This window comes from Cebus imitator, unplaced genomic scaffold (genome assembly GCF_001604975.1).
Source record: "Cebus imitator isolate Cc_AM_T3 unplaced genomic scaffold, Cebus_imitator-1.0 Scaffold398, whole genome shotgun sequence".
Taxonomy (NCBI): domain Eukaryota; kingdom Metazoa; phylum Chordata; class Mammalia; order Primates; family Cebidae; genus Cebus; species Cebus imitator.
The window spans coordinates 889368-915245 of NW_016107713.1; the positions used below are offsets into that span (position 1 = coordinate 889368).

Below are 25878 nucleotides of genomic sequence, written 5' to 3' on the forward strand. Positions count from 1 at the left end.
TCTTAAGTGTCCACATTTTCTTTTTATGTCTGGGAAAGTTTGGTCCTTAAATTATTTTTCTATAGAATGCATAAATCAGCAAACTTGGTAGATAATTTACTTCCAAAAATGAACTTCTTAGTAAAACCCTCTCTTCCATCATTCAACAAGTTTGCATCACAGCACTTATATTCTCTTCTAAGTTTTAATACTTGGTCTTGAAATGCCCATGATATGTCAAACTGACAATCCCCATCATAACAAAAACATATACTATACACTGGTGACATATTGCCATATATCATTTAATGTCAATAACTTTGGAATTTGACTTTCTGAGTATTCTCCCTATTAAGAAAAGGAGACAGCCTCAGAGAAGGTTCTGACAAGTAAGAAAAGTAAATGTTCAAGCACACGTTGGTGATAGCCAAACTGTCAGTATATAACATTCTGCTATTGAAAACTGAATGGAATAAAAATGTCACACTCTTTAAAATGATTTATACAGAAATTCAACACATAACAACTGAGTTCATATGTCTAAAAGCATATTTTTCAAATAGCACTAAATATAGAATATGACTGTCCCTATTAACCAAAGTGCTTGAGTACTGTGTTCCATTCAAAACAGTGAAACTCAAAATATACATATCAGTGGATCCTTCTGCTGTGGGGAGTTTGGGAAAGTCTTTTATAATTGATCTTCTCTTTTAATAGGATAATTGACAATATTCTATATTTTCAGACTTAAATTCATCCTTTATTCTGATCCTCCTGTTTAAAATTCTGCCTGCTAATAAACTAACCCTATTCTTTTATTATTTTTTTAAAGGCAATAAATTATTGGCTAGTTTTCAAACTCAAAGTGTTGGTGTAGAAAAAATGGAGATACAATTGTATTAATGAGTAACAGACATTGAAAAAGTGTTTTCATTTTCACTCAAAACCATGTTTAACTTGATGGAAAGGTGTTCTCTTTTGTTTTGGGTAAAATTTGTGAGCATGACTCCATATCATTTTATCTGCTCTAGAGAAAATATATCTTTATTACCTCAGATGATAACTATATTTTTCAAACAAATTTTAATTTTTGTTAGAGGTAGACAGCTCATTGAGGAAGTAAAGTACACTCAATAAAATTTGATTCCAATAATAATTGTTGAAGGAGAATTGAATGGTAAGTATGAGAATTAGATATGCAAATCTTTTTGGACACCTAACACAATTGTCTCTCTCAAAATATTGTTGCATTTGAATTAACTATTTTAAATCATCAAAAACTCTGTCCTGTGATGCAAAAAAATAGATTTACTCACAATTTGTTATAAAATATCAAGTAATTGTATATTTAGGGCATAATTTGATTTTAAATATCAATTATGAACAAATGTACAACATAATAATAAACATTTTTATTAATAATGAACAAACTATCTCAACTTTTTGCACAAAAAGCATCCCATCTTTTTGTTTAAATATATAATCTTCATCCCCCAATATTGTGTTTTATTTTACATCAAAGGATAAAACAGGAAATGTTGTGAAACTACTATCTTATTTTCAATGAATACTATTTTTGGAAAGAATTTGTCTTGAAAAGCAAAAATGTCATATCAATAGAAATAATATCTTAAATAATTCATATGCACTTTTCAAACCATATCTGATTGACTTACAGAAACAGTTTCTTATAAATAATAAAATAAAATGAATCTATCTTCAAAGAATTTTTCAATGTTGTCAACATTGTATTATTTTTAAGGGCATTCAAAGTGTTCCTCTAGTGATCTTCAGTTTTAATTTATTGTTTTAATAAGTAATAATCAGAATATATTCTAAAACTCAGTGTGACCAATATTTTCCTTTATGATAGATTTTTAAAAGTAATTTAGCTTAATTTTTAAGCATAACAGGGAAAATACTTAAATGATTGAAAAACAACATTTAGCTCACTATTTTATTTCAGAGAATAATGTACTTACGTATGCAAACATGCCATTGGAAACATCCTATATTTCAATTATCTGTTTTGAAGATATGTTAATAGTGAACTATCACAATATTAAAAAGCATAAAAAAATTTAGGTTAGGCTCATTATATTTGAATCAATGCTTTTTAAGATGTTTGACCCCAAATAAAATATTTAGAAAGCCAAATGCAGTAAAGAATATTTAGTAAAGGTGAATGTTATTTTATCAATTTAAATGGCTATTTTTGTTTCATTTTGATGAGTTAAATTATTTCCTAAGTGTTCTTTTAAAGGAATTTTGAAACTTAAGAGGAAAGAAAGGTGCCATTCTAAGCTAATTAACACAATTGAGGATAATAAAAGAGAAAAATCAGTATAATAATAGAATAGCACAGATATTTTTCCTACTCCCAAGTAATTAAATAGTGTTTTATTTGAGGTTTCAAATTTATTTCCTTAGATAATACAAGTATTTCTGAGTCAACTTGAATGTGGACCAAATAAATTCAAAGACATTAAAACAGGATTATTTTGCTAATTAAAGATACACATGATTCTCTTTTACTAGAAACATGCAAGAAAAATTAGAATATAGTTCACATATGAAAGCAAAAACAAAATATGACCTTTAATCATTCACTTTTTGCAGAAATATACAAGTGAAAATTTTTAACATTTTTATATTTAATATTGGTAGAATCTTGGTCATTTCATCTCAAAATGAAGTATCTGGAATTTAGTTTAAGAATATAGTGCCTAAAACAATGCTTCCCAATCCTGGTTTTTGCATACCCTCATCCTCCAATTCTGGAAATAAAAGTCATCTAGAGTTCAATCAAATGTTTGACAAAAGTTTGAAATCTTTTTGCTATAGATGATGCCCTCTTCAAGCAACAAAATATCTATAGTCCAAAATTTCTAAGTTAGCAAAAAAAATTTACTAAATGAATGTCTGTGTGTGCTTGTGTGTGTGTGTGTAATTCACCATATGAGAAGGCTCATAATTATATATTATAGACCAGAAAAGAAGCTAGACCACTGGGCAACTGAGTAGTTCAAATGCTGCATGAGTTCAGAGTTCTTTCCAGTCTCAAGATTTTCTTCATTCCAAAACAGAAGATGATAGAACTGTATCCCTAAGTACACTCACTCTTTATTCCAAGCTACATCATGGTCATTGTATGAGGTAATTCATACTGTATTATAATCCAGGAAACTTTAGAATCAGATATTACCAGGCTATTTCCTTCAATCTCAGCAAAGCATTAATGAAGTCAAGGAACTATTTCAAGTTAAGTGGTAGCATCTTCTTTCTGAATCTATTCTTAAAGTCTTAGTTTTTGCTATGGTTAGTTACAGCTCTCTAGTGTGATGGCCTTGGATTTTTTTTTTTGACATCTTCCTCCACTCTACCCTCACATAGATACTCATGTAAATGTTCTATTTCCCTTTTTGAGACTTGAAATTGATTTAATACCTTAGTCAGCTTTCCTTTCCAAAATAGCCCTTATCAACCTTCAAAGTTTTATTACTCTAGGATTAAAAAAGGTCATGATTATAGGATAAAGAGCAGCCAAAGAAGAGAGATCACCCTTTCAGGTGGAGAACATAGTTATTTACGAATATTCTATAATTGTACATCTCTGAAAAAAGTAATAATATTTCTAGGCAGGATTTCATTGTCTCTATACAATTTCTAACCACGGGCATGATTTTTACTTTCAGTCTGTGACTATATAGTAGTTTATTCAGTTAAAAACCAAGAAAAATCTCAACATATAGGTAATTTGTTTTATTTTAATAACAAATGTAAGTTTGGAATACATTTGGAAGATGACAATGGAGATAAAACAAACAAGTGGTGATATAAAGTTAAGAGTTCTGGGAAGATTGGGTATGATTTGACCAGAAGAAACAAGAAAGATCATAGCAATCAATGACTTCATTCCCTCCCTTCTTCTGGCCCTCTCTTTTCTTTCTCCTCCCTTCTCTTTCTACCTTTCTTCTTTCTTTTTTCATGCCTGATGCACTCCTTATACTAATTCAGAAAATAGAAAAGTTATTTTCAAAGTATTTCTTTGTGTGAGAAAATTATAAGGAATAAAACAGAAAGAAATAGGAATATTTATGGAAGTAATAGAAAAAAATGTGAATAGGGAAGAATTTCTTAAATTACCTTTAAAAGGAATGTTTATTAGTTAAAATGTACAATATGGCCCAATTACTAGTAAAATATACAAAATGGTTTGCTTAAAAGTAAAAAAAAAAAAAAAATCAAAAATTTGCATTCCTTAAAAAGTCTAAATCAACAAGAGTTAAAGTAAATTTAATGGAGTTTCACAAAACTTAAAAGAGGGCAATTCTAGTATGGTTTTTGAAACCAACACATGAAATTGCTTCAGAACATGAATGAAATTTTCTGTGTATCACTTCTTCAACATTTTCTTATTAAGCACCAACTTAAGACTGAACAATGAGTAAGGTCAAAAGATTTAAAGGAATGAGTTTGCTTCCTAAACACTATTATCATTTCTATTCAACTTTTCCAATCTTTTTGTTTTGTTTTGTTTTTATTGTAGCACCCACAATAACTTATTTTTCAACTTAATTTGATTTTTAGGTCTTATGTATATTTTATTTTTTAATGAAAATATGTATTGTTGTCACAAGGGGCTTTTGTGGGTTTTTATTTAGGATTTCTTTTGGTTTGTTATTTCTCTCTAGTCAAACTTCTTGTCCTTACAGTTGCATAATAATATTTCCGTATTCGGGTCCAAAGTCCAATTATATTTCCAAATATTATTCCTAAATTGTTAAATTAGCAAATTAGAACATGCCATCCAAAATCCTATTATATATTTCATATTGGAAATGTAACTCTCCAAAATAATTATCAAAATTTCTACTTTTTACATCAACACTCTTCCTATTTTCAAGTAATTTTTGAATTAATAAAAATACTGTAATTGAAGCAAATATTAACATGAAGGGGTTAGGACATTCTTTTTCCCTATTCTTTTTCTGGTCTTAGAGCTGAAAATATCTTTAGAAATAACATGGCATAATGGAGATTTTGGTGAATTCCATATAGCTATAAAACGATTTAATAAGTCATTTTCTCATGAGCTGAATTATTATCTCCTATAAAACTCTGAAAAAATGTTACTGGAAAGAAACTAATTTAATTTTTCTGCAATTAGTTTTCAAGTATATCTATCACTTTTAAGAAATTATTATTTATGACAATATCACCACAATTATTTCAGTTATTTTATTAGAAACTAATTTAATTTTTCTGCAATTAGTTTTCAAGTATATCTATCACTTTTAAGAAATTATTATTTATGACAATATCACCACACTTATTTCAGTTATTTTATTACCTTAATATATCACATAACCTCTAACACATGTATGCTAGTGATGAACATATGGCCTTGAAACAGAATCAAGGCCTGATATTCAAACTTAGGCCCCGATTGCTTCTAAATGCTTATAAACATAAATCATCCCAGTCATCTATAAAACAAATGGAAATAATTCAGATACTTAGTGCAAAAGACTTATCAATTTCTGTCACCTTAAATAGCATAATGAGCCATATGCTAAGTGAAAAGTTTGTATAAAAATTGTGACTGTAAGTCTATTTATGTGCCAATAGTTTCATGTTACTTATACTGAATATGACAAGTATTTGTGTATAGGATAGCAGAAACAGAAAAAAGTAAAATTAAGAGGGCATGTCCTTTAATCATTTATTATTTGTGTAATAATAATTATCACAGGCCAGACGCAGTGGCTTATGACTGCAATACCAGACCTTTCTGAGGTCGAGCAGGAGGATCACCTGAGGTCAGAAGTTCAAGGCCAGCCTGGCCAATATGGTGAAACTCCGTCTCTATACTAAAAATACAAACATTAGCTGAGCATGGTGGTGCATGCTTGTAGTCTCAGCTACTCAGGAGGCATAGGAAGGAAAATAGCTTGAACCCAGGGGGCAGAGGTTGCAGTGAGCCAGGACTGTTCCGCTGCTCTCCAGCCTAGGCAACAAAGTGAGACTGTTTCAAAATAAATAAATAAATAAATAAATAAATAATAAAAATAATAATTATCACAATAATTCTGGAAGTTATGTTTGAATAGTTTTTAAAAGCTTTGAAAATACTCCAATACATGTATTCAAACTCTTAAGGCTCTATATTAAGAAAATAATTATAAATGTAGTTAAATATTTGTGTAAATAAAAATTTATCAAAATGTCATTCCACATAAAGAGAAAGTACTCTATCCACGTGAAAAAATTATTAAATAAATTGCATATATATATATATATATACACATATATAGTAGAATATGATATAGAGTAATTTTCTCAGACTATTGACTGCCATGGCAGAATTGCTCTAGTGATGCTGTTTGTAAAAATTCCATCACTAATAAACTTTTTCTATGAAACGTCTGCAACTTAAAATGGACTCTCTGGCATCTCATGTTAGTTCAAGGATTAGAGCTAGAGAATCTATGATACAAAAAATATCTCCTTCAATTGAACAGTGTTTCCTTTCTAATGATACAGTGAGGAGACTGGTACAGTATGTACTTTAAATAAACATTTGCCCACTAGAAAGTAAGCTTTAATTGGGAAAATAATGTTGCTAGGTATGGATAAGAATAAATCTATGAGTGCTCACTATGGCAGCACATATACTAAAATCAGAACGATAAAGAGATTAGCATGGCCCCTGCACAAGGATGACACACAAATTCATGAAGTGTTCTATATTTTTTAAACCTTAAGAGTTTCTGCACAGCAAAAGAAACAATAATTAAAGTGAATCGGCAATTGAATGGGAAAAAAAATCTTTGCAATCTGCCCATCTGACAAAAAGTTAATATCCAGAGTCTACAAAGAACTAAAGCAGATTTACAAGAAAAAACAAACAAACCCATTCAAAAGTGGGCAAAGGATATGAACAGATACTTTTCAAAAAAAGACATATATGAGGCCAAGAAACATATGAAAAAAAATGCTCATCATCACATGGTCATTAGAGAAATGCAAATCAAAACCACATTGAGGTATCATCTCACACCAGTTAGAATAGTGATCATTAAAAAAATCAGGAGAAAACAGATGTGCAAGAGGATGTGGAGAAAAAGGAATAGTTACACACTGTTGGTGGGAGTGTACATTAGTTCAACCGCTGTGAAAGACAGTGTGGCGATATCTCAAGGATCTAGAAATAGAAATTCCATTTGACCCAGCAATCTCATTACTGGGTATATACCTAAAAGAATATAAATCGTTCTATCATAAAGACATGCACATGCATGTTCATTGCAGCACTGTTTACAATAGTAAAGACATGGAACCAACCCAAATGTCCATCAATGATAGAGTAGACGAAGAAAATGTGGCACATATACACTATGGAATACTATGCAGCCATAAAAAACGATGAGTTTATGTCCTTTGTAGGGACATGGATGAAACTGTAAACCATCATTCTCAGCAAACTGACACAAGAACAGAAAACCAAATACCGCATCTTCTCACTCATAGATGGGTGTTGAACAATGAGAACACATGAACTCAGGGAGGGAAACATTACACATTGGGGTTGGTGTGGGTGGGGGGGCTAAGGGAGGGACAGCAGGGGTTGAGGAGGCTGGGAGGGATAACGTGGAAAGAAATGCCAGTTATAGGTGATGGGGAGACGGAGGAAGCAAACAACCTTGCCAAGTGTGTACCTATGCAACAATCCTGCATGATCAGTACATGTACCCCAGAACCTAAAGTACAATAAAAAAATAAAAGAATAAATCTAGGAACACAATATAAAGAACTGAGCAATCTTAGATGACAGCAATCAACAGAAACAACAGACACACTGGAATGAGTGAGCTGATCAAAGAGAAAAGTCCACAGTGAACCCTGGCAATCATTCTGGCCCACTGAAAGTTGAGGGACCACATTTTATAGCATTTCTGTGCTCACAACATTGGATGGTCAGTTACACAATTCGGTGGGCTCACATAAGCTGAGTGGTTCCATGTACCTTCTTCCCTTGATGTTCAAACACCACTTGTTAGCAACTTTCTGGCATAGAAATCTTCTGTTCTCTCTACCTACTACTTTACTAACTCAATGCAGAAATATTAGCTTACCTGAATATTTTACTGCTTAATGAGACTATTCAGGTTTCAATGTTTTCCCCGAATAGTCTGTAAAGGGATGGAAACATTATAGTGGTTTATTTACTCACATAAATTTTGCCATTTATCTTTCCTTTACCCTATGAAGGCATCAAGCTTACAATTACATTCAGTCTTAAAAAAAATTTTAAAAAAGACTACTAATTAGCCTAATAGCAGTCTTAGCTACTTCATTCTAAGGTAGTGAGAAGTCTATTAGAAATAACTGCAGAAGGCTGGGTGCAGTGGCTCATGCTGGTAATCCCAGCACTTTGAGAGGCCGAGGTGGGTGATTCGCCTGAAGTCGGGAGTTCAAGACTAGCCAGGCCAACATGGTGAAACCCTGTCTCTACTAAAAATACAAAAAAATTAGCAGGAAGTGGTGGTGGTGGGCACCATAATCCCAGCTACTAGGGAGGCTGAGGCAGGAGAATCGCTTGAACTTGGGAGGTGGATGATGAAGTGAGCGAAGATGATGCCACTAGGTGATGCAGCCTGGGTGACAGAGCGAGATTCCATTAAAAAAAAAGAAAAAAAGAAATAACTGCCTAAAATTAATAAATTAATAAAGGGTATGCATGACATTTGTCAATTCCGGTCCAAACCTTTGGTTTCTAGAAAAATGCCCAGTATAGAACTCTGCATCCATGTCAAGAAAAAAGTATAATAATTAAACAAGTACAAGTTATGCAGTATGTGAAATGTGCAAATATCATTCACCTGAAGAGGTACAGCATTTTTACAATCATTTTTCTTAACTTTGGTTTATCCAATATACTCGGCATTTAAAAAGCAAGTGGTTGGTAGAAGAATGTTATGCTCTGCAAAATGTTGCATAATATAGTTTTGAACACAAACAAAAAATCTGTTAAGCCTCAAAAAGTTAATGTGTAAATAGTGACATATTACAGAACTTTCGAATGGATAGGCCTGTACAAAGGCCTATCACTGACTTATTCAAATAAGGCAGATTTGTCCTCCAGTGGTTGAATGTCATCCCCCCGTTATGCATATAGTTGAGAGTAAGACATAAAAATTAGGAACTAAGAGTTTCTGTTACTTAGCACAGACTTTGTCATATTTTCCTTATTTCCTATTATTGATTGTCACTGATGGTATAACTCTATTCACTTGGGAAATCTCTCACCCTAGACACATATGGAAAGTTTAACAAGTTAGGACAGGTGGGCATTTGAAGTAGCACTACTGGGAGTTCAGACCTTGACTTCATATCTGATGCAAGTGCTCAGTCCCTTGGTACCTCTTCCCATGTCCATCGGTTTGAGTGACAGTTTTTCTCCACACAGAGAAAGATGAATTTTACACTCTATAGAAATGGGAAAACAAGTCCCACTGTTCTTGAACAGGTACACAACTTCCTAACACTGTTGCTAATTGAATGTTTGCATGTGCACTTTACTTCCAACCAAAGAAAGAAGCATTAGCTAAGAATCATTTTTGAAAGTTAGGTTTTTATTTGTTTGTTAATTATTATTATTTTAATCTCTGAATACAGAATTACATTTAATTTGCTGTCACTATCATTTTATTGATTTGCTTATGAGTACACGTTATATTAATGGAATATATAGTATGTCAACATTTGTATGAAAATCTGTTTATAAAAGATCATTTTTATCTATTGAACCTCAGCATTTGCAGGTTTCCTCTTTAATTAATACTTTTGGCTACAGTTTTCAAGTGATTATTAGGCATTTCATTTCAAAGGCATTTAAAAATTTGTGACAATTTCATCATTTTAATAAGATTTTAATAATCTGTTTTATTACATGTAATGTTACAGTAGCTTATATAGTAAGTTACTATGTATTTGTTGAGGCTTATAAGTGACTGATGTGGTATTTAGAAACTAACACAGGAAAAACCATTCCAAGTCAGTTCACTTACATAATTATAATTTAAATCCAATTTACTTACTATTCCTTAGTTTATAATAAAATTTTAAGCAAATTTTGCATATGAACCATTATTTGTATTTTAATTTGAAATAGACGAAGTAACTACTAACATTCAATTTTAGACAGAAATATTAATAAATGAAGAAATGACACTAGCAACCTGGATTCTAAAATATCAGTAGATATTCGGCCAAAATTTCTGGAAATCATGCTAAAGAAAAAAAGAAAGGTCAGAAGAAAGTATGTACTTAGCATCAAAACTGAGGTGCCTTTACAAATCCTGTCACATTTCCCTCATCAGACTGGTATGTGACAAATTAAACAAGAAATTGCTTCCATGAACTCAGAAATCTTTTGTTTTTTGTTCACTTCTGTATCACCAGAAATTACTAGAATTTGTAGCACTTAGTTATCCTCTATATTTTCCGAATAAGTAAATACAAATTAATTCTAAATAATTTCAGTGCATGAAAATGAGCTACTTCTTGGGATACCTCTATCCACATGTCAGTATGCCTATATCAACATTGAATCTATCTCTATCTAATCACCACACCCTCCCAAATGTGTAATTCAAGTTCTGGCAGATTATTTACTGAGTTTCTTACATAACACCTTCCCAATTATACTCCACCCTCCTCCCTAGCTTTTTTTTTGGGGGGGGTGATATATACATACTACACATAACAGTAGGCTTTTCTACTTCCAAATTTCTTCCTATAGTTTTGTGCTAAAAAAAAAAAAAAAAATGCTGGTTATGGTTTTCCCGTCTTCGTTTCCTTCTATGGAAAGATCAGTAACAAGCACTGTGGGTGGAGGAAAAGGATATAGGACAGGCGCTCTCAGGAAGCCAGGGTGTCATGGGCCTGGACAGTCCCAGTCACTAGAGGGTCATACACAGTCAGAAAACTGCTTCAACTGCACATGCTCTAAACGGTCTGAGCCACTAATACATGAGAAATGTCGAATGTTAGCAGTAATCAATTCATCCTAGAACAGAGTTCTAAAGGTTGAATAATGTTCAGTCCGTTTTCAAAAGAGAAAAAGTTCCTTTCAGCATTTACTTAAAACTTTAAAAATGTTTAAGGGCTCATTAAAACATGCAAATATAAACTTAAAAATAAAATTACTAGGTTATAGCTGCTATCGCTACAAAAAACAAACAATTTTATAGAATTAATACAAACAAACCTACAGAGCCAATAAAATTCAAATTAACAATATTAATTAATGTGACAATTCATGTTTTTTTGGACACTGAAATGATACTTTAAATTGTTCTCTGACATTACATAGGAAATTTTTGAGTTTAACACAAAGTAAAGATTCAAGCATCTTGCAGTTATTCTGTATTGAAAAGTCTATGAAACTTTTATTTAATCAATGAGACTTACTTTCATTTGGGTTTCACTTGGTTTTGCATCATTTACAAATTTTCTGGCTCCATTACTTTACCTTTACTCTGAATAAATAATATTTAAATTAACTGAATCTGAATAAAATGTTACTTGGAAACAAAGCAAGATGAGATCTAAAGAAACTGCATATTCTTCCAGTACTCAGATATAGAATATATTAATTTTTAGATATTTGCGGAAGTTAAAATATAAATTGCAGTCACTCCAGTGAAGATCTTTAGTGGTTGAAGACTATGTCCAGAAAACCCATTTTAAAAAATGATACTAAATTCAGAGGAGTAGGATATTTCACCAAAAATTATGCCACTTTGGCGTAAGGATTATTTTGTACTGAAGGTAAACAATATGAAACACATATAAAATAAAATAAAAGCCCTCTGCCCTTCCCCTATTTGACTAAAATTAGGACTTAAATTTACAAAGATGTCCCTCCTCTCCTGGTCCCTATAAAGCACAAAAGTTGAGCACAAAAGACTTCAGACCCTTATTAGCCTGGAGATGGCACCAAAGAAATCTAAGGAACACACTTTACTATCTAGGTTTATCTATCATTTGTTCCCCCATTTATTTAGTCTACCACAATTTGCTCCTTTAGTGACCTGGGTCCTTTTCCGTCTTGTCACTTCTTTAAAATTATATTGTTCTTTGTTGAAGATGTTCAACATGCCAGAGTTTTAAGCATCTCTTCCAGATTTACTTAGTTTTCCCCTTGGATATCTTTTATGTATACATGAATTATGTATACATGTTAATAAACTCCTGTTTGTTTTTTCATTCTTGTTAATCTCTCTTTTGTTACAAGGATCTCAGAGCTAAGAACTCAAAAGATTAGAGGGTAAATTATTTTTATATCTCCTACAAAGTAAATCTCTTATTTTAAAGACTAATCTACCGAAGTCCTAGCAAGCAAGGTTATTTACTCAATGTGGTCTATTTCTGGCAGAGGTGGTATTTGAAACATGGGTCCTTATTTATCAATGCGGGTTCTTTGAAGCTTAAACTGATATTTTTTTCCCCTGACAAGTTTATATAGATTATGTTGACTAAAGGTAATGAATCCTAAAATATACCAGCTATAAGGACATTTTAAATTCTTGTTTTATCTTAACAGTTACCAGATTTTGAGTTAGAAATGTCTTCAGTGCATTTTACTTCCTTAAATGAAATATAGGCTTGAATTAACTACTGACATGATAGCTCTTTAGTACCAATTTAATGAAAGGTTTCTAAATGTGCAATAACTTGGTTTATATGCTAAAGTCATGAGGTAACTGTTCAAGAGTTTAACCATGTTTTATTTGTAATTCTTTACACATAGACATTTGAAATTCTAGGAAAGTTATTTGTGTTGACAAAGTTTAACTGAAAAGGCAGTAATATTCATGTTTTAATAATGTGGACATTTTTATGTGTGTAAGCACCTTTCAACATCTTTTGTGTTTATTGGTTTGCTTGTTTTGCTGTAGACACTATGAAACATATAGAAATGGACCTCCTCAATCCCTCAGGAACTGAGTTGCATTAAACATTTCTGGATATCTTAGGAAAAAAATAAATAACTAAAAGGAACTCCTAGTGTGTTCTGAAGGAAAAAAAATTAATAGCTTGAAACCAGCACTGTTACTGTGATACCATACATATGTGTAAAAATTTCCATACAACAAACAACTTATGACTAATTTTCCAGATGCCACAATTCTATTCATAGGCTGAGACAAGGCAGTAAGTATTTTTAATTATACCTTGTATAACTTTCCATTTAAAATTTTAGATCTGAACAATTATAAGGGAAACTGTTCATCAGATAAGCAAAATCAGATACTCTTTGCTCATAAAATATCTTCTTTTCCTCTGGATGGCAAAGACTCAATCATTATTGTTTGGACAACAAAAGGAAGTAGCAATTGGAAAAAAAATAAAATAAAATCCAAGTATTCCTTATCTTACCCTACGAAAAAATTTAGGGGCAAATTGTCAAAAAGAAATAAACTGAAGTGCTTTCCTGAAGTTGAAATTTTCTGATAACTCTTCTCTAGATGAGTGAAGCTTACAGTTATCTATGAAAATAATTTGTGTCTTCTCTGAGGAAAGAGAAAAAAAATTGAATTCCAACATCTCTCGCAACTTACTTGAAGCTGTGTTGTGTGTGCAATTTTAATTATGTGATTTCTGAAAAAAAAAAAGGAGGGTAAAGGAAAAATTTGCCAATTTACATATATTTACTCAAAAATCTGCAAAGGTATAAAATAAAGGAAAACAACCATTGGAATTCTTGCTGCCTGGCTATCATTTGATTCTACAATTTAGAATTACAAAATAAATAATCATTTATGTAGTGTGTTTGCCATTACCTTCACATTTGCTTTGTTATATCTTTGTCTCTTTTAAATAAGAGAACAAGAAATACAAAAGCTGGAATTGTGACAAGATTTTTTTTTTTTAATCCTACAACTGAAGTCTTATTAAATTGTTAGGCAATAGGTATATATTCTTATTTGCAAATGTACAAACTCGTTCATTAAATTCATTTAAAAATAGGTATAAGGTATAAACCAGTTCTATGTGCCATGACAAAACATGGACAAAATATATAAAATTCCTGCTCTGAGAGAGTTTATATTCTAATGAAAGGGGAAATTAATAATATAGAAAGAAAATTTTAAAATCAACATTTAATGAGAAACTATTGCCACAAAACACAAGTATTATTAAAGCTTTCTCTTTAACATAACAGAAAATGAACTTAAAAGTAAAAAAAGAAAACTAAAATAAGCAATAACAATCTCTGTTCATTGTCTTAAAAGTTCATGTTCTCCTACCGAAAAGGAGGACATTCATCTTTAATCTTACTTCGTAGTTTTCTAGATTGGAATGGCCTCTTCAGAATATTTAAAGTACATGAATTAATTTATATATCACCAACGTAATTCAGTAAAATTAAATATGACAATAGTCTATCAAGGTTTTGTTACAAGAAAAACAACGATTTGTAGTTGATAAAGACCCTGCAGAATAAAAGACTGATTGCAATGCTGAATAATGCATATCGCCTATGGTACTAATTAACCTTGTACTCCAGGAAGATATTACAGAACAATAAGGCTAATTTGAATGTGGTCCCGCACTTTTCCCTATGGCTTGTGATTATCACCCTTTAGAACACGTAAAATTTGATTTTGTTAAAAAATAAAGATATCTTTGTTATTGTTTTTTACATAAAATAATGAAAATGAAATTGTATTATTTGACATTATGCATTTTCCAAAAGGTAGACTAAATGCATATATACAACAGTTATATATGTTCTTATTTGCAAATGTATGTAGTTGTTCATTAAATTCATTAAACATTAAATTAAATTAATTTAAAATATGTTTACACGCATATATGTAATATATATGTAATATGCTAAGTATAAATAAATTTTAAAATAATATATTTTAATAATCAATTTGGAAAAATGTCAGGTAAAATTTTAACACCTGATCAATCCACCAGACTTATAAATCTCTTTGATTTATATCCAGGTTTTCCATTTACATACCTAAAAGTTATTCTTCACCTTAAAATAACAAAATAAACAAAATGGATAAGATATAAACAAAACCTGTCATGAGAATATTTTCTTCCAACAGAAACTCATCACCTTTTTCTAAATATAATGTGTTTCTCTTCTGTGACTAAATTATTGTTTGATGGACAGTAATAGTGATGTTTTAGAAAATATATCTTAACAGAAAATGCCAATCTTTAATATCTTAACTATGGAATTCAAATGATAATTTAAATATATTTTTAAAATACAAAATCATATTTCAAATTTCTTTTCCAAAATTCTCCTGCACAAACTTGATGATAAAGACCTTTTTAGATTTTTTGAGTGGCATGACTCAGCTCTCTCAACACCTCGAAAATACTCAGATGTGACAAAGCATAACCTATACAAATAAACTTTTCCTTTATGATATATTTGACATATTTAAAAATAGCACAGCAAACAAGAGAAGCCAGTATGAACAAACACTGAATACCAGGTAGAAAATGGTCTCTAATACCTTTAATATTAACACATTTTAAATGAAAATATTACTATTTTAGTTCATAACAATTTTTAAAATTATTAGAGTTTGTATACATGTACATTTTAATGGAACTATTTTGTATTTGAATCAGTCTCTTTTTACAAGATAAAAAGGATCAAGTGCCTAAGTGTTCTTGAGATTTTTTTAAATCAAAATGACCTACAAAAATATTGTTTAAAATCTTCCTATTTAATTATTTATTTGTCACTCAATTTATTATTACATATACAGCCATTATTTTCTTTTTAACTGGTTTGTAAATGCCTTGGTGAGAAAACTGAGAAAAAAAATTAGGAGGGAGGATATGCTGTTCTCTCCATGACCAGGATGTCACAGTAGTTAAGAGCAGAGACCTTGGCAGATACGTCCTAGGTTTTCATCCAACTCCACTATTTAATAACTGTTATCTTCATTACCTCTCTCTGTTTTTCACTACCTGCATGCATGCATGTATATGTGTGTGTGTGTATGTGTGTGTGTGTGTGTGTATCCAATTAGATAATAAATATAATGTGCTTAGAATAGTTTGTGACATATAGACTTTGATATAAAATTGTTGGAGATGCATTGTTATCATTATTATTATCAATATCCCATTATCATCTTTAATGATAGAACACAAAGGTTGAATTTACTGTACAGAAAAAATGCTATATACATTTAAAAAATATTCATGAGCCAGGCTATATATTTTTATATTATAATAGTAGCATCCTCTGCCCTCTGTTTCTGAGTTAACAAAATAATTTATCTTTGTTTGGAATAGGCAAAAGTAATAACAGCCAAAATAGCTTTCTCTTAAAAAAATTAAGGTTCTCTCAAAGAGTAAAGATATTTAAATGAATTGAATGAATTTATATTACAGAATATGTATAATGGAGAAGAAAAAGAGCAGGATATTAAAACAGGGTGTAAGTAGAAGAAATCAACACAACACAAAGTAAAGTACCTTTAGAAAAAGTGGTAAGAATTGGAGAAAAGGAAAAATAATCAGATAATAACCAGGTTTTAAATCTTACCAAGGAGTTGAAACTCAGAGTTTTTCAGGATCCAATACCACTTATGGAGAAAAAATATTTCCCAAGAGTGTTTTAATTGACCTTAAGAGCTAAAGTAGTCAGTGTTTTTCTGAGTTGAAACAGGATATGTTAACTTTATTAGCAGACAAGCTGAAATGGCAGGATCCAAATAAAATGACATCTTTTTGTTTCCAAGAACAAAGCAAGAAGATTTCTTTGGGAAAAACAAAACAAAAGAAAACAAAACCAGAAAATCTGAAGATTACTGGAGATTACAGTTACATTTAGCTGTGTATCTCTCCTTTGTATTCAGAAAACATGAAACATTTGTTGTAAACAGTGCTTATAAATCTACAACTCTAGGAAGCATTTAAGATTATGAATTAGAAACTACTTACACAGGAGAAAGAAAAGGAACATACATTTTTCTATAGCAGTAGGGACATACACTCTTTTTCAGGTCTTCTTGTAAAACTAGTAATATTTATCATCTAAAACCGGAAAAAAAATACCTGCAGCCTTACTTTCTTTTCTACAACAAATACACTGAAAAATACAAAAGTTATCATCTTTGGAATGTCTTCTAAAAGTAAAGAGAAAAAAAATATGAGAAAAGGAAAGTGGGGGAAGAAATGAGACAGAAAGAGTACACGTATGGAAATTGGGTTTGCAGTCAGATTTTCCTTCATTACTGAATTATTTAAATACATAAGTAATGAGAAGATATAAGTAAATATTGACAGCATTTGATTGCATATGTTATTCTGAATTATATGCTTTTGTGCTTCAAAATGGTCGTATATTGGCAATTTCTTAATTGTACTCAATTTAGTATCTTTTCCCAGTACAGTAAGTATTCAAGTTATATAATAATTAGACAATCTTATGTTCTTTGTGATATTTTCCATCTTTCTGATGCCATATATAAATATATATAGTCATGTAAATAGAATTAGTTCTTTTTATATCTTCTTTTTATACAATTATTAGCAAATATTTATCTTTGAATTTGATTTTTTAAAAACAGGTAGCAGTTATCATTTTTCTTCATGTCAGTGCTACAATATTCTCTATACTTGTCCTTTGGCTATATATTTCTTCCCCTGTAATTCTAGTAACTGAACTTTATCTACCTTTTCAATTAAAAATTAAAATGTGGTACATTCTAAAATGTTAGATATTCCGGTATTTTTTTTTCTCTCAAAGCTAATATATATTTAAGCATAACAAAGCTTTATTTGAAGCTAACTACTAACTCAGCATTCTTGGAAATCATATTTAGTCTACAGTAACCTCATTTATTCCCAATTATAAAATAAAAACAACAGTATCTATCTGGTAAAGTAATTGTGAGGATTAAATTCTTTTCTATAGACCTAGCATGCAGCTGGGTGAGATAATCCATGGATATGAACCTTCTTTTTTCTAAACACTTCTGTTCTACCCATTAGAACATAAGGACATTTGTCTTCATTATCAGCATGATGGATTCATTAAGATCAATCACCAGAGAAGTAGCAATTATTTTAATTATACTATTTTGCTTATAAAGATAATTTTACTTTTGCTTTTACTTTTAATTGTCATTGTGTTGTTTTGTGTTCCGCTTTTTTTCAGCTTCCCACCATCAAGAATGACCTGAAACCACTTCAAACTGAAAGTCTCCTCTAGTCAGAAACTGTGTACCTGCTAAGTGTGTAATTTCGGAAGTGATGGCGAGATGGAGAATCCTTTAGCTTCTTTATTGTGGAGATGAAAAATCTAAAGATCCAACCAGGTTCGTGAGGTGCAGAGGATGCTCCCATGTCAGAATTCTGACAAAGTCTCCTCCCTTATTTTATACAGTCCGGTTTTGTTTTATTGCTTCCATACCACACTTCCAAACAAAACTTGAATGCAAATGACACTTTAATATTTCAAATGCCAAAACGTGTATAAAAAAGTAAATCTGTACTACTTACAGGAGTAGACAAGACAAAGCAGCTGATATGTCTAAGAATGTACAAAGCAAAAAGTCAGAAATGAATTGAGGACTTTCAACCTATGGACAAAATCTCTCTCTCAAATACATGTATGTTGAGCTTATGCCAAAAGGTCCCCCAACCCTCATTTGGATGTTCCCATTAAAAAGTGTAGTTCGGTTCCTAACTATTCATTGAGCCTAATTATAGGGCCTGGACTATCTAGAATAAGAGCTTCGGAATCCTAGACCCTCTTAACACATTATTTGCTTTGCTCACTCAGTCTTGCTTTGCTTGTTTGTTCCATCTTCCTGCTACTATATTTTCTTCCTTTCTGGCCACCTTTCCTTTTCCTCAGTCTGAGGTCTGAAAATAGGGGCCAAATCTGTCTTCTGTAAAGACAACTCTGGTGGTTCCCGAGTCTTTCTGGTGTGCCTCCGTCTCATGTGCACTCTAGTGCAGCTCCTACAAATGATGGATTAAGCTCATAGGTGATCTAAGTCGAGGTGACATAATCAAATCAATTCCAAATGCATTTTATTGTACAACATATAATAAAAGGGTACAGACTTTGAAACAAACACACTGAGTTCAAATGTCAATTTGCCACTTTCTAGTTTTAGTTTGTGTGATGTTAGTAAGATTATGAGCTTTCAGTTGTCCCTAAAACAGTGGCTTGCAGGATGTTGTCAAGCTTAAAAGAGTGAATATGAATAAAACATTTAACAGTACAGGCATATAGCAGGTTTCTTTGCATATGTATCAATCCTTCTTCTTGCCTTACCATTCCAGTTAAAATGTCCTGACAATTCTGATATTCAGAATCTTAGATCTTATTTCTTGGGATTTCCATTATTTCTATTATATTATTGCTTTTTATACTCCACTTGAAAGTCAAACTATTCCCGTTGGACCACTTTTGTATTTTCTAGGAACAAGCTCCTTTTCTCCTCGGCTTTCGTTCCATTTCCTGTAACTGCAGATGAAAATAACTATGTTCTCCTGAGCTCTGCTCAGGGGAACACTCTGGCTGGTCTTTCCCTTGATGATGACAGGTTGCCCTTGGTTAAGACTTTCCCCTTCATCAGATTTTTACCAGAAGTCAAAGTTTTCACCCAATGCCCTGCTTCCTGAATGCTTAACTTCTTATACCCTCAGTCCCTGATCAAGGTGTTTTATTAACAGTGTCTCTATTCCTATAACATATATTTAATTATTAACAACATGCCTCGTTGGTCTGGTTTATTTCTCTTTTAAATTGAAATTAAAAATGTTCACACTTACACTCACACTAACAACTCTTAGAAAGCTCACGAGTCTTTAAAGGCCTTGCCATGAGTTGCTGGCTTGGTCAGACGGTACCAGGTTGAGCGTGCTCCTATTTTCCACTGCTCCAATGGCCAAGGTGGTGGCAGCAATACCAACAAATGCTAACACAAAAACAAAAGCAGAAGCCAACAAAAACCCCCAGCACTTTGTCTAGGATTGAATCCAACCAAAACTTGATTTCTTTGAGTGTTACTTGGTTAAACTGCTAACAGACTTTTTTTTTCTTGTTCATGATGGGAAAACAAATTCTTATTCTGGACTTAAATTCATTTTTACCTGTAAAAAGAGTGGAGTTCTCCCCAAATTTAAGTACATTATTCTATTGCTGCTAGTCTGTGTGGGCCTTGAGGAGCAAAACCTTACTTAAATGGGCTCTATTATTACTGTTTAAGTTCCCTACCCATCTCCCTCTCCAATCACTGACTGTGCCAAAGAAAGTCACTGCTGTCACAAAACAAGGAGTCTTCACTGTTGTGACATTTCATTTATCTGGGCAGCAACATTCTTGAAAGGCGACTTGCCTAGCTCTAAGTGAAGTATGGAAGACAATCAAACGCGGTTAAGCAAACCAGTGTTGACATATTAAATCATGCTTGAACCAAGAGAGAAAACACAGACGACACACAGAACCTTCTAAGGAGAATTTAAAATAAATAAATAATACAGGTCAGTCTGGTTCTAAAAAAAGAAGCTTTTAGCATTGGAAAATATTGGGAATAGGTGACTATTGAAAAACTGTTCACAGGACCAAGTAATTATGTGGCTTTTAGATGGTGAGGCATAACAGTAGTGTGGGAAAAGGAAGCCTAAGGGAAACACAGGAAACTCTGGTGAAATCACATCACCTGACTTTTTCAACCCATAAAATGGAAAATAAAACTTTGATAGTCTCATTTTTTATTTGATCTCAGATATATCCTAATGGAATCCTTTCAAAATGCTTTGAATTCATCAGAGGAAAAGCTCTTATGCATATGGAGTAGTGTATTATGATTCTCCTTTACAATCACACAGCAGGATCTTTCCAGCATTCATTCTCCCCGTCTGATTACTGCTAACAATTCCATCAAAGAAATGGAGTTATCCATCAGTCAAATTATCATTTGCTCTAATTGTTACTTCCCCGAAACTAGGGTTCTTCTTTCTTTCCTTATCTTTTCTTTTATAAACTACACCTTTACAGTGCTCAAATGAGCAAGATATCTTCAAGATCAGAAAAGATCAAAGCATATCCACACATCACTTTGTTTCTTATAGATGAAATGCTACTGGTCAGCCATAAATGCAGACAATGCATTTAAGCACCAAAGAGAATCAAATATTTACAGATAAGATGTGATCCACAAGCATGACGAGAAATAATCAAGGATATAAAAGCATTTTAATGTAATGAAAACCAGTTATGAGATCATGTATAGTTTAGAATTCACTTTTTTATTGTTATTTTGAATTATATCCTTCCTAGAAAGGACTATGCCAGGGTTAGTAATTTCAGGCCTTCCTGCTTTATAATAATTGACATGTCTTTCTGGACTATAGTATGAGTTAAATTTAAAGTCAATAGATTATATAAATTCAGTAAAAGGCATGCTTTTTATGAGTAGCATAAATTGGAGAGAGACAGAGAGAGAGAGAGAGAGAGAAATTAAGCTACACTTGCTATTAGTTAGATAATTTTCTATGCAACATTTTAAAGTGGGTAAATAGATTTCTCAAGGTTAATCCATCTGGGGTACATTAAATAAATCTATACAGATGAAGCACAAAACATTTAACATATTAATCCTAACATGGACCTAGGAAGTAGCAGTGCTTTTTATTCAGGTTTATCATTGATGTAATATACAATTAAAACTACAAATCAACCATTCTGATCAAGTATGATCTACAATGTACTAAGTCAAAAAGTAAAACAAAGGGGCTGAAGTAAAATATATGATTCCACGGCTAAAATTAAAATACGGTAGTTGTGTGATAACGGACAGCTTAATCCCTTCCCCAACCCCCCACACCAGACCTCATTTTCCTTATTAGCTTACTGACCTTCATAAAATTTTTAACTCATATGTTAATTTTTTAAGGTAATGAACCAAGATGTGCTAAACAAAGTAAATATGTTATTATCCTCTCTAAAATAAGAATTTTTCTTCTTCCACATGGAAAATCATTGTGTTTCATTTGAGTTTTGTAATGAAGAGATTATGAAATAGAGCAATATTTGGTTCTATTTCACCTGTATTATATCTTCATTTTTAGTACTATGAAGAAATACTACTAATCTTACTTCAATAACTAGTATTAACAAAACACCTCTAAATTCATGCCTTCTGTTTTCTGTATACAGGTGACATATTTATATTTACTGAGTTCACTGATGAAAAAAATTTAATTTGATCATATCATTTAGAGGTCTTTATGCTAAAACTATTAAAATATAGTTTTGTATTTGGAAGTTTCAGTCATTATTTGTTTCACACTCCTTTCTTAAAATAAGTTTTGTGTTCCCAAGTTTCACTCATACATTTATTTCATATTCCTTTCTCAAAGCCAAGATGCATTTTTCCTTGAATTTTTAATTTTTATTTTGTTAAAAAAGCTTGAGAGATTGTTATTAGAAAAAAGGAAAAAATGTACGGAAGCATAAGGGCTTTTTTTTTCCCTAAGGCATGTAAATCATTTTAATTCTAACATTACTTACAGAAGAGGAAAAACAAAAATTACAGTTTTTCTTCTGTTCATTATAATGATAAAATGACAATGCTTATTAACAGATGAAACTTACTTTACTTGCCAAATTTTTCAGACAGCTTAACTAGTACTTTTTCAGATATTAGCTATTTAGTAAAATAACATGAGTTTTAAATAAAACTAAATGAAACATAACTATGAAAAACATAAGCATTCTTTATTTTTTTACCTAATAAAAAACTGTGAATTTAGTATTGGGGGGTTCAAGTAATGGAATTATATATCTTTCACTAATTTATCTTCCTATGGGTCAACAGTAATTTTTAAAAAATTAAACATTTTGTATTTGGCTTCGTATGCTGAGGGAGCTATGCAATTTACAATTTGTGAGTTCTCAGAAGGCTTTCAGTACCAACCATGTGAAGGTCTAAGAAAACCTGAAAATGCTTCATGTAAAAACACCAAAAAAAAAAAAAAATTCTGAATGCAGTATAACAGTTAAAGTTTCTTGTTATGTTTTGTTTCAACACATATTCCATTAAAAGTAATAGACTAAAAATGTCTGGGAAGGGCAATCCACACAGAGCAGAAACAAAGGGAAAGCCAAAGCCTGAAGCAGTAACTGCCAGAGCATACCCTTGGCTGCCCTGCAACCTCGGTGGGATGAGGTGGAACTTGAATTTTAATGCCTCAGAATCCAGGAGAAAAGGCCATAGCCTTGTACCGCATGAGGAGACCTTTGCAGAGACTGAAACTTGAAAATCTGGCTACACCCTAAAGAGGATACAGAGTTAAAAAAAAATAAAAAAGAAATAAACTGCCCATGGGCATAGTGAGATCACAAAGAGGCTGTTACCTGATGACCTCCTAATGGGGAGAAGAAAGCACAATCTTTAAGAATCAAAATCAGTGGCCTTTCCTGGGTAAGGTTTTGGGGTGCAAATTCCTATTAGCCACCAAAAGCTAAAAACGCATGAATCTCAAATGTTACAACACTTCTCAACCCTGGTTGCATATTACAATTACCTAAGAAACATTTTTTAAAATACTGAACCTCTGGCTAACAGCATACCAAAATATCAGAATTTCTGCTTGCTGTGGTCAACAACAGCACTGTTCAAAATGATTGTGTTGCACTGTAAATGTTGAGCACAGAAAAATTAGATACAATTTGGTCCCAATAATGCATATCAGTAAGAGGAAATGCTATATCATGTGAAGAACTCCTCAGGCTCAGTAAGAAAAAGACAAGCATCCCAACAGGGGGCAAAATAAACAAACAGCTAATTTATAAATCGAACTCATTAAAGCATGGATGTGTCTCTATTTTTTTTTCAACTTTTTTGTTCTTTGACTTTTTCTCTAATTTGCCAAATATTGTCTATGTATGATAATGGGATAAAGAAATGATAGTAAATATGTAACTCTCAAGTCATAATGCACTTATCAGAAGTATTAGATCTATATACTATCAAAAATTAAATAATTCCATCTATATGATAAAGTATATTAAGGAACGTCTTGAGGGGGGAAATATTCAACTAATGCACAATGGCTGTAAAAAACATTGACACTGTGCTACTTTTACATATATACAAATGGATTATGATAAATATATTACTGTTCTTGACCTTTTATATTTACATGGTCCTAATTTATGTGTATCTCAGTGTCCTAATCTGTGAAATAAAAAAGAAAAACACACTCACTGCAAAAGCGCTTACTTTCAATGCTTTTAAAACTGGAGTGTACATAAAAATCACCAAGGAATGTGGCTAAAATGAAGATTCCGATTTAATATTCTTTGGTAAGGGTGAGATTCTTCCTTTCTAAAAAATTCCCAGGTGATGCCAATGCTTCCAGTCCCTGTACCATTTCTAAGTAGGCAGACATTACTTGCAGCTACGTGCACACTTTACAGGTACAGATTATAACATTTAATGTTTCACAGAGGAAGAAAGCAGGGCTCAATCTGGTTTTGTAACTTGACCACGGTTACACATATACCACATGGTAGAGTGAGATTTGAGCTGAGGCCAGTATCATTTTTAAGCCTAATGCCGTTTATTTGCTACACACACAAATACCTCCTGATGCTTTCAGAGATCAATTTTAATGTTTGAAGTCTACTGAATTATTTTATGCAAGTGTTGGCTACTTTGTTTCTTATCATTTGCATTCATTTTTTGAACTATTAGTTTTCAAGAATCTGAGAACTGATACTGAAATATTTGCTACATCACACTCTTGAGTTTTCACCATCAAATTACTCTGTACACACAACTTTTCCCATGAGAGCTGTTCTGATTTATGTTATCAGACTTTATCTTTTGCCCGTGTTTGAACAATAAGAAAAGAAGCAAACAATAAAACAAAAGGACCATTTTTTGGTTTCCTGGAACATTTAAATGTGAATATTAAATATTTAAAGCTTTCTGTGAGGTCTTTATCATTGAAATATTTTCCTGATAATTATCATTTTATAAAATGCATTATAATAAAAGGAGCTTATCCAGTGCATCTTATTTTAATAAATGTTTATTATTAAGTGTTTACACAAGTGTGAGACATTTCAACATAAAATATAATCATTAATTCTCCATCCATATGACCATGATGTAACTCAAGTCCATTAATGTTAAGATTCATTTGCACAGTAACAATATGGAACATGTCATCATCATATAAAACATCCTAGAGACCTGCCCAAAGTGAAATTTACAAAGTAGTTATTACTGTTACTATAAAGATGAGGTATAGGATTTACCTGTTACATTTATTCTAAACTAAAAAATATATACAACCTCAATACTTTCACTAGTATACTTTCTTTTATGAGTGAGAAAGTTGGAGTGCAAACCAGATTTAAAAGTTTGACCAGAAAGGAATCATAAGGTTTTTGGTTCTTCTATTTCTTTTCTTTCATTGCCAAGTCCCTGTAATCATCCATTCATATATAGCAGAAGAGTCACTAGTTACTAACCATTGTCAAAACAATGAAACAAGCTCTTAAGAAAAAAACTGGTTTTATACTTTCAACAAGTGTAATAATTTACAAATAACCATCCACCAACACAACTCATAAAAAAACTGGATTGTTTCATGTTTGATACGCATGCATTTGACCCTAGATATTTATTAGGAGTTTTCTATCTTTAAGATAATAATAAATGTAGAAGAACAGCATATTTCAGCTAGTAAGTTCCAGAATCATCAGGTCTTTTATTTCTCAGATTTTAATATGCAAATACATTTTTAAGTGTAATTTTAGAAAGAAATGAGACATATATAAAATTAACATATTAAAAGAGATTTCTG

General features: G+C 31.7%; 1 protein-coding gene and 1 non-coding gene across 8 annotated transcripts in view; one reads left to right on the forward strand and one right to left on the reverse strand.

Annotated features, from left to right (window-relative positions):
- EPHA5 (EPH receptor A5) overlaps positions 1 to 25878 on the reverse strand; it is a 349250-nt gene that overhangs the window by 246509 nt on the left and 76863 nt on the right. The gene's annotated exons all lie outside the window — the stretch shown is intronic.
- LOC119468231 lies at positions 6633 to 6736 on the forward strand. The gene has a single exon (XR_005196877.1). It is a non-coding gene; the product is annotated as a U6 spliceosomal RNA (small nuclear RNA).